At 41.2% G+C, this 12,201-nt stretch overlaps 1 protein-coding gene and 1 non-coding gene across 4 annotated transcripts in view; both read left to right on the top strand.

Annotated features, from left to right (window-relative positions):
* Positions 1-12,201, top strand: part of TNFAIP8 (TNF alpha induced protein 8) — a 251,615-nt gene that overhangs the window by 182,963 nt on the left and 56,451 nt on the right. The gene's annotated exons all lie outside the window — the stretch shown is intronic.
* On the top strand, positions 5,215-5,287 carry TRNAM-CAU. Its single transcript has one exon. It is a non-coding gene; the product is annotated as a tRNA-Met (tRNA).

Below are 12,201 nucleotides of genomic sequence, written 5' to 3'. Positions count from 1 at the left end.
CTTCCCATATACACACACACTCAGACAACTCCCCCCCCCCTCCACACACACACCTTCCCACACACACTCACTATAGACAGGTTCCCACACACACACACATGCACACATACCCCAGACAGGTTCCCATTCTCCCCCCCCCCACATACACACCAGACAGGTCGTCCCCCCCCCCACACACACACACACCAGACAGATTCCCATACACACACTCCCCCGCCACACTCCGGTCAGACTCTTATTCACACACACCACATCCCCACACCCCAATAAGACTCATTCATTCATTGATTCATTCATTCATTCATTGATTCATTCACACACACACATATATACCACCGGGAACCATTCTGCTGCTTCTCCTCGTGTGCCGGCCCGTGTGCTAATCAAACCACGCCAGCCTAGCACTTCCTCTATGCTGATCTTGATCTTGTGCATCGTGAGATCAGCATAGAAAACGTGCTAGCTGCATGTGTTTTGGAAAGAGAATGCCGGCACCGAGAAGGAGTAGAACGGACTCCTTCTTCTTTCTTCGGCCGCCGGTGAGATGGGGTCCACTGGCGGCCTCATGGGCCAATTCCTCTTCCGCGCCACCATTGTGATGGGGTCCACTGGCGGCCTCGTGGGCCTCTCACTGCTCCCGACACCGACCCACCGGGTGTGCAGCCCTGTGCAATTGCCTTGCCCCCCCTCCCCCCTCCTTACTAAGCCTCTGCATCTGTCAGATATGACCTGTTTTGACTTCGCCTTTATCAAGACTGAAAGTAGCAAGTTTGCTAGTTTCTCTAACAGTAGTAACACATATTAGTGCTTGTTGTTTAAATAGAAAATCATTACCGGTATATGCATCTCAATGTATTATAAAACAAGATTATAAATTGGGGAAGTGGGTTTGCATGCAAAATCTGACCTGTAAGTGCTTGACGATCTGGACTGAAATTCAAGGATGTCAGCTGCTGAGCTGGTCCCAGGCATGTGCCACAAACATCCCTGCTCTTGCAACAGATGCCCTCGGATAGTAACAGGGACTCTGTCAGGACTGGTATTGGCTTTCAGCTGTGACGGTGAGTCGGTCTTGGCCACTTTCGGCATCTCCAGCCTATGGCCAATGTATTTATTTTTATGGTCTTTCAGAATGCAGCAAAGCCTCTCTTGAGGGTGTACATACATGCTCACACCTTACGTAGACCCAAGCAGGTCGCTCTATTTTTTTTTCTCCTATTGGAGTGATCCATCTAAGCCAATGACTCTCATATAATCCAAAATCATTCCGGATCTTATATGAAAGCCAGTGTAGGAGGAAAATCCTCTTTATTCTGATAAAATAAACATATATTATTTCTATATTACATTACATGATAAATCTCCAATCCACAAATCCCCAGACCCAGATAGACCACTTCAAAGCCAACCTTTCAGAGCTGGTGAGCGGAATATCATGCACACTGACACATGATCACTCACCAAACCAGAGTAATTCCTCCTCCCCTAGATTAGATAGATCATGGAACGGAATTTGGAAAAAGTCCCCTTTCGGTGCAGTTTCTTGTTGCTTTGAAAGAAACAGTACCGCAGATACCACAACCCATTGTAGCATTTGTCTGATGAAAAGCGGTACTCCCAGTCCTATCTTCTGCACGAGCATCGTACTGTCTACACGTGTGTCTTCTGGCTTCTCCTTCCTTCCTGTTTTCACACCACGTTCTCACAGTCACGTTCACCAGTACACACTATCAGGACCTCCCCTGTCCACACATATACTCTCACAGTGCTGTACCCATCCACCAAACCTATGGAAAATTCCACAAAGGATAACCAATGTCAATATTAATTATTTGTTTTACAACTAAAACTTGTTTAACATTAATTTCCCCCTTTTCTTTGGGCGAGAAGGAAAATATGGGACACTGGCATAAAAGGCACAGTGGCAGCCAATAGCTATGATGGTCATTCTGTAGAAAGTGGCAGGATGCTGGCAGGAGTGGGATGAATGAACGCAGAAACTCTCTGTTATGGTATAACTGATGGGAATGCAATGATGAGCCCTTGTGTGTGACAGATGAGGCTCCAGTGGGCAGTGTTCATAGCCTTATTGCTGTTTGGTTTCTGCCGAAGTGAATTTTTAGCTTGTGAGACCATGATAGTCATGCAGAAATTGAGAATTGCATGGTGTTTGTAGGAGAAAGATGTGACTATTGTCCTGTGAATGCTGTCCGTTCATGGGGAGAAAAGCTTTGAATGAAGAATGCAGAATAAAGATTATAGATGGGAAAAGTATCTTTTTAACATTTTGGACACATGCTTACCTTGCAAGCCAGCATCTTTTCAGCCCTGCAGCTTACTAAGACATTAGCGGTTTGTTTTCTGACTGTAATAATTTTGTTCTTGTTTGTGTTTTCCCAGTTGATTCTTGTGGAGCTGGGGTGAATAAATGTTTGAGGCGATCTGGAGATTTTAGTATGGGCAGGTGTGTTTGGCTTATTGTCTTTAGATTGTGCTGACATATCCTAAGCATGCTCTAGTGTTTCTACCTTTTTTTTTCAATAGAGGACTATTGTCATCCGAATGACTTCACGTGTCCAAAAAGGGATAACGAGGCTCATGCATGGGAAAATGATGCAGCTAGTGCATTCCACGCCTTCAAACTAGGCTTGGAAATGCCTAATCATTTGCTCATTGTTGTCTCTATTTGGCCTCCTCTGCAGCTTCTGCGTCAAGCAAACATTTTTGTTTGCCAGTCTGCCTGAACAACTATTCTTAGTCATTTTTTCTGCTACAGAATGAGTGAATTGACCCTAATGTGAAAACTGCAGATAGAAAGGAATAAAACTTTTAAATATGAAACAAGCACCTGGGAGGTTTAATATCTGCAAGATATATGCATGAAGAGAGGATAATATCCATTTGCTGTTGACAATCTTTAAAGCGACTTTCCACTTCTGATCCCCCTCGTGCGAAGTGACGTCTTTTACAGTTCATTAATTTGTCTAGGTATATTATTGTGCATGGTCCAGTGATCACATGGGCAGCAGAAAAGACTTAACATTTCTGAGAAAATTCAGCTCCAGAGCTGGAAGGACTCCTTCCAGGCAAAGTATCATGCGGGAAAATCACTTTGATACTTCATGTGATCACATTTTTTAAAGCTTTGCCTTCGGCACAACATGGGGAGAAACAGAGCGACCTGCATATTTAATATTCAAACACTTTCACAATAATTTGCACATTGGCGGAAGAGGACTAATGCTTTTTTCTCCTGCTTAAAACAGATTCTTTAAAGCATCACTCACCTTTTTCTTGGCTCTTGCTGTCTCCTTTGATGTAATTTCTAAGCTGCTTTCACTTCCATTTGTACCATATGCTGTACTGACAGGAATATTAGGGCCATGTCCTCTCTCTCCCTCTCTCTCTCTCTTTGTTTTTTTTAATAATTTTCTTTCCTGTGTTCACATATGTATGGTACTTGGCATGAAGATCAGCACAGCGGTGCCCCCAATAGATTCACATTTGTGGGAGTGACAGAGGAGTAACAACTTTCAGAATCTTTAAACATCCATATCCCCTTAGAAGTGAAACAAGGGATGGCAGTGATTTTAACTGCCATCGGAGTTATCTTTCATTTATTTGTCTACTTCTTTACATGGACGCTTCAGCTGCGGAGTGAACCAGTGTGTGCTGCCTGCAGTAACTCCCTGCACTAGCCTGTGGAGGCTTTACATGTTTGTCTGTATGATAACAAAATTCATGCATCCAGTGGGCACAATTGTTATCAATCGTATATTATTCAGGAAAGAAGATCAGAGGCGCTTTATAAGAGAAAAATGGAGGCATGTGGCCCGGGAAGAGGTGTGTGGAATGCTTGAAAGCATGTGTACCTCCTAGATACAGCATTTCACGCCTCTCAAGGATTTTCTGGTGGTTTCTGATTCTAAAATAGTCTTCAGATAGTCAGGAAGTGCATTTTTTTTTCTGTAATGGAAGCAGCTACCTTCTGTTCTCCCACATCAAAGGTTTTATCGATCTTGTGGAAAAGAATTGAGAACCTGATTGTTTACTAAGGTGTATGGAGACTTGTCTTACGAGTCTGAGGTAGCGTGCTTTGCTGTTTTTTAAAGTCTGTTGGAATAGTATTTCTGTAATTATTATCTTATTGGTGTGGGTTGTTTTGGATGCACTTGGGAGGGGGAGGGTTAATTTTAACTTCGACTGTTTTATTGTATTTTAATTTTGAATGTAAGTTGATTTATTTTACATGTTGTGAATCTTGGACTTCATTGGCATGTCAATATATAAATCCAAGTAAATGAAATGAAAATAGAGACAAACAGGGCAATCAGTATAGAATTAGAAAAAAATGAGAGACTAAGTGAAATGGAGCAGCTTTGACAATAAGAGAAATTGGGGATTGAGAATTGATAAATCTTGCCCATAAGGAAATCCCCCTGATGTGAGTCCCATGGGGTTGGATTGGGATTTTTCGTCTCCTCTCTAGAAAGAGAATGAGCAGGAATATACATCATAGGAAATCTGTTCTCCTAGAGTGTCTTCAGCCCAACCTTGAATTTCAACAAAATGTAGAAAAGATACAGAGATGCATTTTCACGTCTAAGTTCATGTTCTAGGAAGAAGTGCAAGTGTTTTTGTTAGGATGTTCTTCAACTGTCCCCTTGGAAGACATTCATGGCATTTCAGAAAAAATAAAACCTGAGGATTTGTGAGAATAGTTGTGTTTCTCACCCTTTCAAACATGTACTAGATTTTGTTTAGTGTTCCCTATTGCATAAGGACAGAAATGCACTACTGGGCCACATGAATGGTTCTGTCTCTGACAGTAGCCAGTGGGGGTCACAGGACTGAAGTGCTCCTGGCAGTAACCTACCTGGATAATCATCATTAATGGACCAGTCCTACAGACCTTTTTTTAACCCAGCTATGCTATTGGCCTTGACCACAATCTCCAGCAGCGGAGTCCATAACTTAATTTGTGTGCGGACGTATAAAACAAATTTAAGAGTATTTTTTTTTATCTACTTTGCATTGTATGGTGTCCCCTAGCCTTAGTACTATTTGAAAGGGCAAATACCGTTCCCTATGGGTGTATTTCAAACCACTCATAATTTTATAAACTTCCATCATATCCCCTCTGCCTATCTCTTCCAGGCTGAAGAGAAGCTTACCTGTCGAGCCTTTCTTCATGTGGGAGCTGCTCCATATCTCGTTTCTGTAGTCTAGTGGTTATCACCTTTGCTTCATACTCAAAAGGTCCCTGGTTTGAAACCAGGCAGAACCAGTTGTGCTTTTGAAGCCAGGATTCAAGTCCCACTGCTACTCCTTGTGACCTTGAGTGAGTCGCTTCACTCTGGAGATCGGGCGGTAACTTCATTACTTTGAAGTATCTGAAAGATGGAATATAAATTAAATAAATAATACTAGCAGATATAGACAGTGGGCACACCTTTAGCATTTCTATTGCCTTTCTTCTCTCTCTTTTTTTTTTTTTTTAGCTGGAGGTTACGCAATGAGTCTACACAGAGCCATTCATATTTTCTCATTTTTAATCTCTATTCTTTTTCATATCATTCTTCTCGTTCCATTTTTTTTTTTATTGCTGCTGCACACTAACTTGAGGGTTTCGATATTTGCTAGATCACTTAGAGAATAGCCACTGCCATTAGCAATGGTTACATGGAATAGACTTAGTTTTGGGGTAATTGCCAGGTTCTTGTGGCCTGGTTTTGGCCTCTGTTGGAAACAGGATGCTGGGCTTGATGGACCCTTGGTCTGACCCAGTATGGCATGTTCTTATCCTTTCCTTGAGTAGTAATGCCCGATGTGTAGCTCAGCATTGTGTACATATATAAGGGATAATTGTTTTCTACGTGCGTCACTTTGGACTTGGCCACGTTTAAATTTCATCTGCCATTTAGATGCTCAGTTCCCCAGTTTCACAAGATTCTTCCACAGCTCAATTCTACTCAGGTTTTAACAATTTAGAAACTTTTTATTTAGATTGGCACATTTTAAACATCTTCAGGGATGCAAAATATAAGAAAACACCGACCATAGAAAAGAAATAGCAAGTAAATCATTTTAACATAATGATAAATAAAGTACACAATGGCAGACAGCATCTATAGCAATGATATATCAGATGATCACCAGGAATTCCCAAGCGATCCTGTGGGTTATTCATGTACAACCACATTCCCCCCTCCTCCATGCCCAGTATGGGTCCCGTATCCTGTGGCAGTAGCCAAGTTGTTTCTTCAGTGTTTATGTAAATTTGTTCTATGGAGGCTATCTCCGCCACACTGTGTTGCTAAAGATCAATGCTAGGAATCAATTTCCAAGTGTGAGCAATGGTCGAGCAAGCTGTGTGTAACAGATGACTAATTAGCCTTTTGGGGCATCCTGCCCCTTTTCAAAATCTCAAAAAAATGCGCAACTGGATCCAAAGCAACATCTCGACCACTTATCACAGAGATTATCTCTGTAGCTTGTATGGCATTACCAACCTGTCCACACCCCCTTGAACATAACTTCCTTGTGTTATTGAATTTATCAAAAAAATGCTGGCATATGGTATGTCCTATGTAACACAAGTGTTCTCCTCCTTTTAAAATAATTAACCATCCATGTGGCTAGTCATTAATAGGCACTTCCGGCAACTATTGTACCTTCATTTGCCTTATGTTTCATCATCAGCTAATGGTGCGTTTTTGGTGGGCTGTGTTTATGCAATTAAAATGCATTTGTCTTGTTTGATGAAGCTGAATCCCATCATGCAAGATGAGATGAGATGACGCCCTCCACCAGGCCTTTGAACGCTACCCCTATAACATCATCATCCCTGGTTAACTTGGGGTGTGGAAGGCCTGATCTGACAATCAAACTGGAGACCTTCCGTGTGCAAGTGCATAGCATTTGCCGCTGAGCCACTAGGCTAGCCTTGATAATAAGGCTTTCAAATGAGATGTCACAAAAGTAAAAGCAAATGAATTGTCATTCAGAAATAGAAGGCATCTCGGAAAAGTATTCACGATGGCAAAGGCTTAAGTGGAAGAAAAGCCGGCGAGAGGTACATTGAGGTGACAACCAGTTTTCTAATATGTCAGTGAAAAAAGGAAGAGTGGAGGTCAAATTGTGGGACCAAGATGAGACGAGGAGAAATGTTTTGTAGGGGGATAAGGCAAAATCAGAATTTAAAATTTCTGTTCTTTATGTATTAATTGAAGAAGGGATTGGAGGAGCACTGCCGACTGTTGGGAAGGGTGCATATGGTATGAGCTAGAGGCCACGCCATGTAAAGAGGGGCGAGTGTGGAACTAGAAAAGCTGAAAGTGGACAAAGCTGGGTGACCAGATAGGATACATCCTAGGATATTAATGGAGATTAAAAAAGATCTGGTAGGTCTGTTGAAGGACCTGTTAAATAGATCTTTGGAGACAGGAGTGATCCTTTGTTGTCCCTCTTTATAAAAGTAATAATAGGGAGGAGGTTGGAAATTACAGTCCAGTTGTTCTGACTTCAGCAGTGAGAAAATTAATGGAGACTTTACTAAAGGAAAGAATAGTGAAGCATCTTGAATCCAAGTTGCAGGATCTGAAGCAGCATGATTTTTTAACCAGAGAAAAATCATGTGGGACAAATCTGTACATGGTGTACTTGGATTTTGCATACTGTCCTAATATAGGAGGCTCAAGTTAACCAAGCAGGAGGTAAAGTGGTGGATTAGATTAGAAACAGATTGAACCCATGAGAAGTTGGTGTGGTGGTAAATGGAGTTCACAATTTAAGAAAGAAATGTGATAAGTGAAATGCCCATGGGAATGCTATTGGGACTAGTTATATTCAATATCTTTGAACAATATAGTGAAGGGATTAGGAGCAAAAGTTTGTCTCTGTGGACTAAGATCTGCAACAAAGTGAACATGCCTGACAAAGCAGACAATATGAAAAGCAATCTAAGAAAACCTAAGTAGTGGTCAGCTACCTGACAGTTATGTTTCAGTGCTGAAAAATGCAGCGATGTACATTTTAGGTGCAGAAATCTGAGAGAGTGGGTCATGATGGGTGAATTATTGAGGCCCAAAATATGGGAAAGAGACCGCAAGATGATTATATTTTCCGATTTCCACAGTGTGACAAGTGGTGGCCAGAGCTGGAGCCATAACAAGTAGAAAAGCAATTATGCTGTATATGTCATTATATTTTTAAAAATGTGTGTTCTACCTATGAGTATAAACTATTGTAAGTGGATTACAACGACAGCATCGACATAGCAGCATGTCATTAGTGAGACCTCACTTGGAGGATTGTGTTCAGGGTCTGGCAACCAAACCTCCATAAGGATGTAGATAGAGTGGAAGCAGTTCCAGAGGCCTCCAGAATGGTGCATCGTCGGCACCAAAAGTGCTTTGGTTGGAAAGGAGAGGAAAAGGGTTCTGAATATCAACGAAAAAGGGATCTTGCATCCTCACCTACCCAGGAGGATGGAATACGATGAAAGAAGATGACAAAGAGTGATAATCCTACAGTTGGTCCAACTCGCTAGCTGACAGCTGGGATATATCCATGGCAATGTGGACAGGAATAACTAGGCAGACTGAATAGATTAGTTGGTCTTTTTCTGCCTTCAACCACTATGTCACTATGTAAGCAATATCAACAGATCCCTGGACATGCCCTTTTTTAGCTGTCTCCATTGGGAAAACTTGTTCTCTTTATTTCCTATTCTTTATTGCCTAATCTATTTATTGCTTCCTATCCCGTGATTTTTAATTTCCTGAGGAGTTTCTCTTGAGGGACTTTTACTAAATGTTTTCTGAAAATCCAGATCAACTAGCTCACCTTTATCCTCATCCTCATTTATGTACTCTACGAATTGTAATAGAATAGTAAGGTGCAATTTCTGCTTATTAAATCCATGCTGGTTCTTCCCCCATTAAGTCATTTTTAACATATGTCTGGTAATTTGTGTTCTTGACAATTGTCTCCATCATTTTGCCCAACTCTGACATCAGGCTCACTGTAATTTCCAGGATCAAACCTGGAGTTAGGTGGTGGTGTGTTTTTATTTAAATAATGGGTTACAGATTACCAGTAACAGGTCTGCATTCTTGTGTTTTGAGTTCTTTTAGAATTCTGGGTAAATATCCTCTGGTTCTGGCGATTTGCTTCTAATTAGTTTGTCTGTTTTGCCTTAGCACCTTCTCTAGTTTCATATTTATTTGTGCCAGTTTCTTCAAGTCATTGCCTATGAAGAATGATTCCAGTGTGGTATCTCCTCAACACCATGTTTAGTGAATATTGAAACAAAGAATCCATTTAGCTTTCCTGTGATGGAATTTTACCCCGGGTTATCAAATTTATTATTTATTAGCTCTATTTATAACATGCCAAACAAATAAATGCTCATGGCGAGTTACAACAGTAGTTAAGTGATTCAACTGCCTTCCTTGCAGGCTTGTTTCTTTTGATGTACTTGAAAACATTAGTAGCGTTCATGTCTTTATCTCCTCACAAAACTCTCTTGGTCTGCCTTTATCACTGTTTTACATGTAATGATGCCGGCGCCTGCGTGCTTTCATATTTTCCTCCTCAGGATTTGCTTTTCATTTTTTAAAGGTTGCCCTTTTATCTCTAATAACCTCTTTTACAGTGCCATTTAGCCATGATGCCAAGGTTTTGCTTCTCGTTCTGCCTTTCTAGTTTAATTTCTGAAGAAAGATCACCATATTTGTATGTATCTATATTGCAAGATCTGAGGCAGCATGGGTTTACTAGAGGGAAATCTTGTCAGATGAATCTGATCTATTTCTTTGATGGGGTGACCAGAGAGTTGGATCAAGGGAGCGTTAGACGTAGTGTACTTGGATTTCAGCAAAGCCTTTTACATGGTTCCTCACAGAAGATTTAAATAAATTGTACCCTTGGTATGGATTCTAGAGTGACTAACTAGGTTAGAAACTGGCTGAGTGGGAGGCGACAAAGGTTAGTGGTAAATGGAGGTTTCTCTGAGGAGGGAGTTGTTACTAGTGATATGCTTCAGGAATCGGTCCTTGGACCGGTCGTCTTCAACATTTTTGTGAGTGACATAACGGAAGGGTTGTTGGGGGAAAAGTTTGTCTTTTTGCCAATGATACCAAAATCTGTAACAGGGTGGACAGCCAGGAAGGAGTGGAAAACATGAGGAGGGATCTAGTGAAGCTCGAGAAATGGTCTAAGATCTGGAAGCTAAGGTTTATGCTAAAAAAATGCAGAGTAATGCATTTAAAATGCAAAAACCTAAGAGAAAGGTATAGTGTTTTTCCAAGCACAAAGGAAGAGCAGGAAAGGGTAATTGTATCTGATGATCTTAAGGTGGCCAAATAGGTGGATAAAGTGATTGGTAAAAGCCAGAAAGATGCTTGGCTGTATAGGGAGAGGAATGGGCAGCAGAAAAAGGGAAGCAATATTGTTCCTGTAAATGTCCCTGTGTGAGACCTCACTTCTGGGTAAACAAATAAGCGTGGGAGTAGCTTGCTTGTTGCGGCGGTTTCTACCCCGAACCAAATAAGCCTGATACTTCACTTTGAATACATATACAGCTCAGCTCACTGCTTCAACAGCAGGGGGGAATGAAGATAAGAGGATTTACATTCAGACAACTATCAACTAGGATTTAATTGCATAGTCTGGGTAAACAAATAGGCGTGGAAGTAGTTTGCTTGCTGCGACGGTTACTACCCCAAACCAATTAAGCTTGATACTTCACTTTGAATACATATATAGCGCAGCTCACTGCTTCAATGGCAGGGGGAATGAAGTAAAGAGGATTTATATTAAGACAACCAACATGGACTGGGTAAACAAATAAGCGTGGGAGTAGCTTGCTTATTGTGGTGGTTACTACCCCTAACCAATTAAGCTTGATACTTCACTTTGATGCAGCTCCAGCACTGCTCTCTACATCAGTGGCAGGGTTGGAAGGAAATTAGAACCGAAAAGTTACCAATAAGGGCCCTGACCTCAGTGGTCAGAGTAACAGATAAGTATGAGAAAAATAACATTTCGATAGACTTAAAGACCTAAAGATGCATACTGTAAAGGGAAGGCGAGATAGGGGAGATATTATAGGGGCGTTCAAATATCTTAATGGTTTCCATGCACAGGAGGCTCTCGAACGAGGGGTTCATGAGATGAGGTTGAAAGGGGGTAGACTTGGGAGTAATCTTAAAAAATATTTGTTTTACAGAAAGGGTGTGGATGTGTGGAACAGCCTCCCAGTGGAAGTAGTGGAGACAAAAACAGTGTCTGAATTCAAGAAAGCATGGGATAATTTCAGAGCATCTTTAAGGAAATGATGAAAATTATAATGTTAAATTAATTGGACAGATGGGCAGACTGGAAGGGCCATACGGTCTTTTTCTGCCGACACGTTTCTATGTATATGCATTCCTTCCCAATAACTTTTGTTTCTGGTGTCCTAGCCACCCAGAATGTTCAGAACATGGCAGGGGTCCAAGAAGATCCTGACTGGAGTATTTTCTTGGCATTCTCTTACTCGCATGTATCCAGGAAGTAGGCTCCATTCGTTCTTATATTTTAGTTATGATTTTCAATTAAACAAAACCAGTTTAAGCGTTGCATAGAAAACAGTATCCTGACTTAGGTAATATAAAAAATAAGAAAGTAATCTGGCATCTTGATACTAATAAACAGCCCACAAATAGGGGATTGTCCAAAACTCAAACAGGAGGTATTGCAAATCTTATAGGGAAAAAGAATGTAGACAACTAACTTTACCACCAATTAAATGGGTGTTCAAACTGCATAGTCTACTCCTGGGGGAATTCTGCGCAAAAGTTTAAAATTCTGCACACACAAATTTAAAATTCTACAAAATAACACAATACACATCACAGTCTTTAAGTAATTTTAAATGCAGTACAGAAAAGTTATTACTTAAAAATGCAGAGTTTTAAATATTTTGAGAGGAATTCCCCTAGAAGTACACTGTAAGAGTGTCCCTTCCACCTCTCTCCCTACTCCCCTGGCCAGACCTCTTTTACTCTATCTTTTTAGGCCCCAACTCCTCTGTTATCCACTTTCTCTCCCCCCCCCCCCAGTCCTCCACTCACACAATTTGATCTCTTTCTCATTCAGGCCCTCACACAGGCTACCACTGACGCGCACGCACACACACACACACGCCTGCGAGGA

This window comes from Rhinatrema bivittatum, chromosome 1, assembly GCF_901001135.1.
Source record: "Rhinatrema bivittatum chromosome 1, aRhiBiv1.1, whole genome shotgun sequence".
Classification (NCBI taxonomy): domain Eukaryota; kingdom Metazoa; phylum Chordata; class Amphibia; order Gymnophiona; family Rhinatrematidae; genus Rhinatrema; species Rhinatrema bivittatum.
This window is presented reverse-complemented; position numbering and strand designations above follow the sequence as displayed.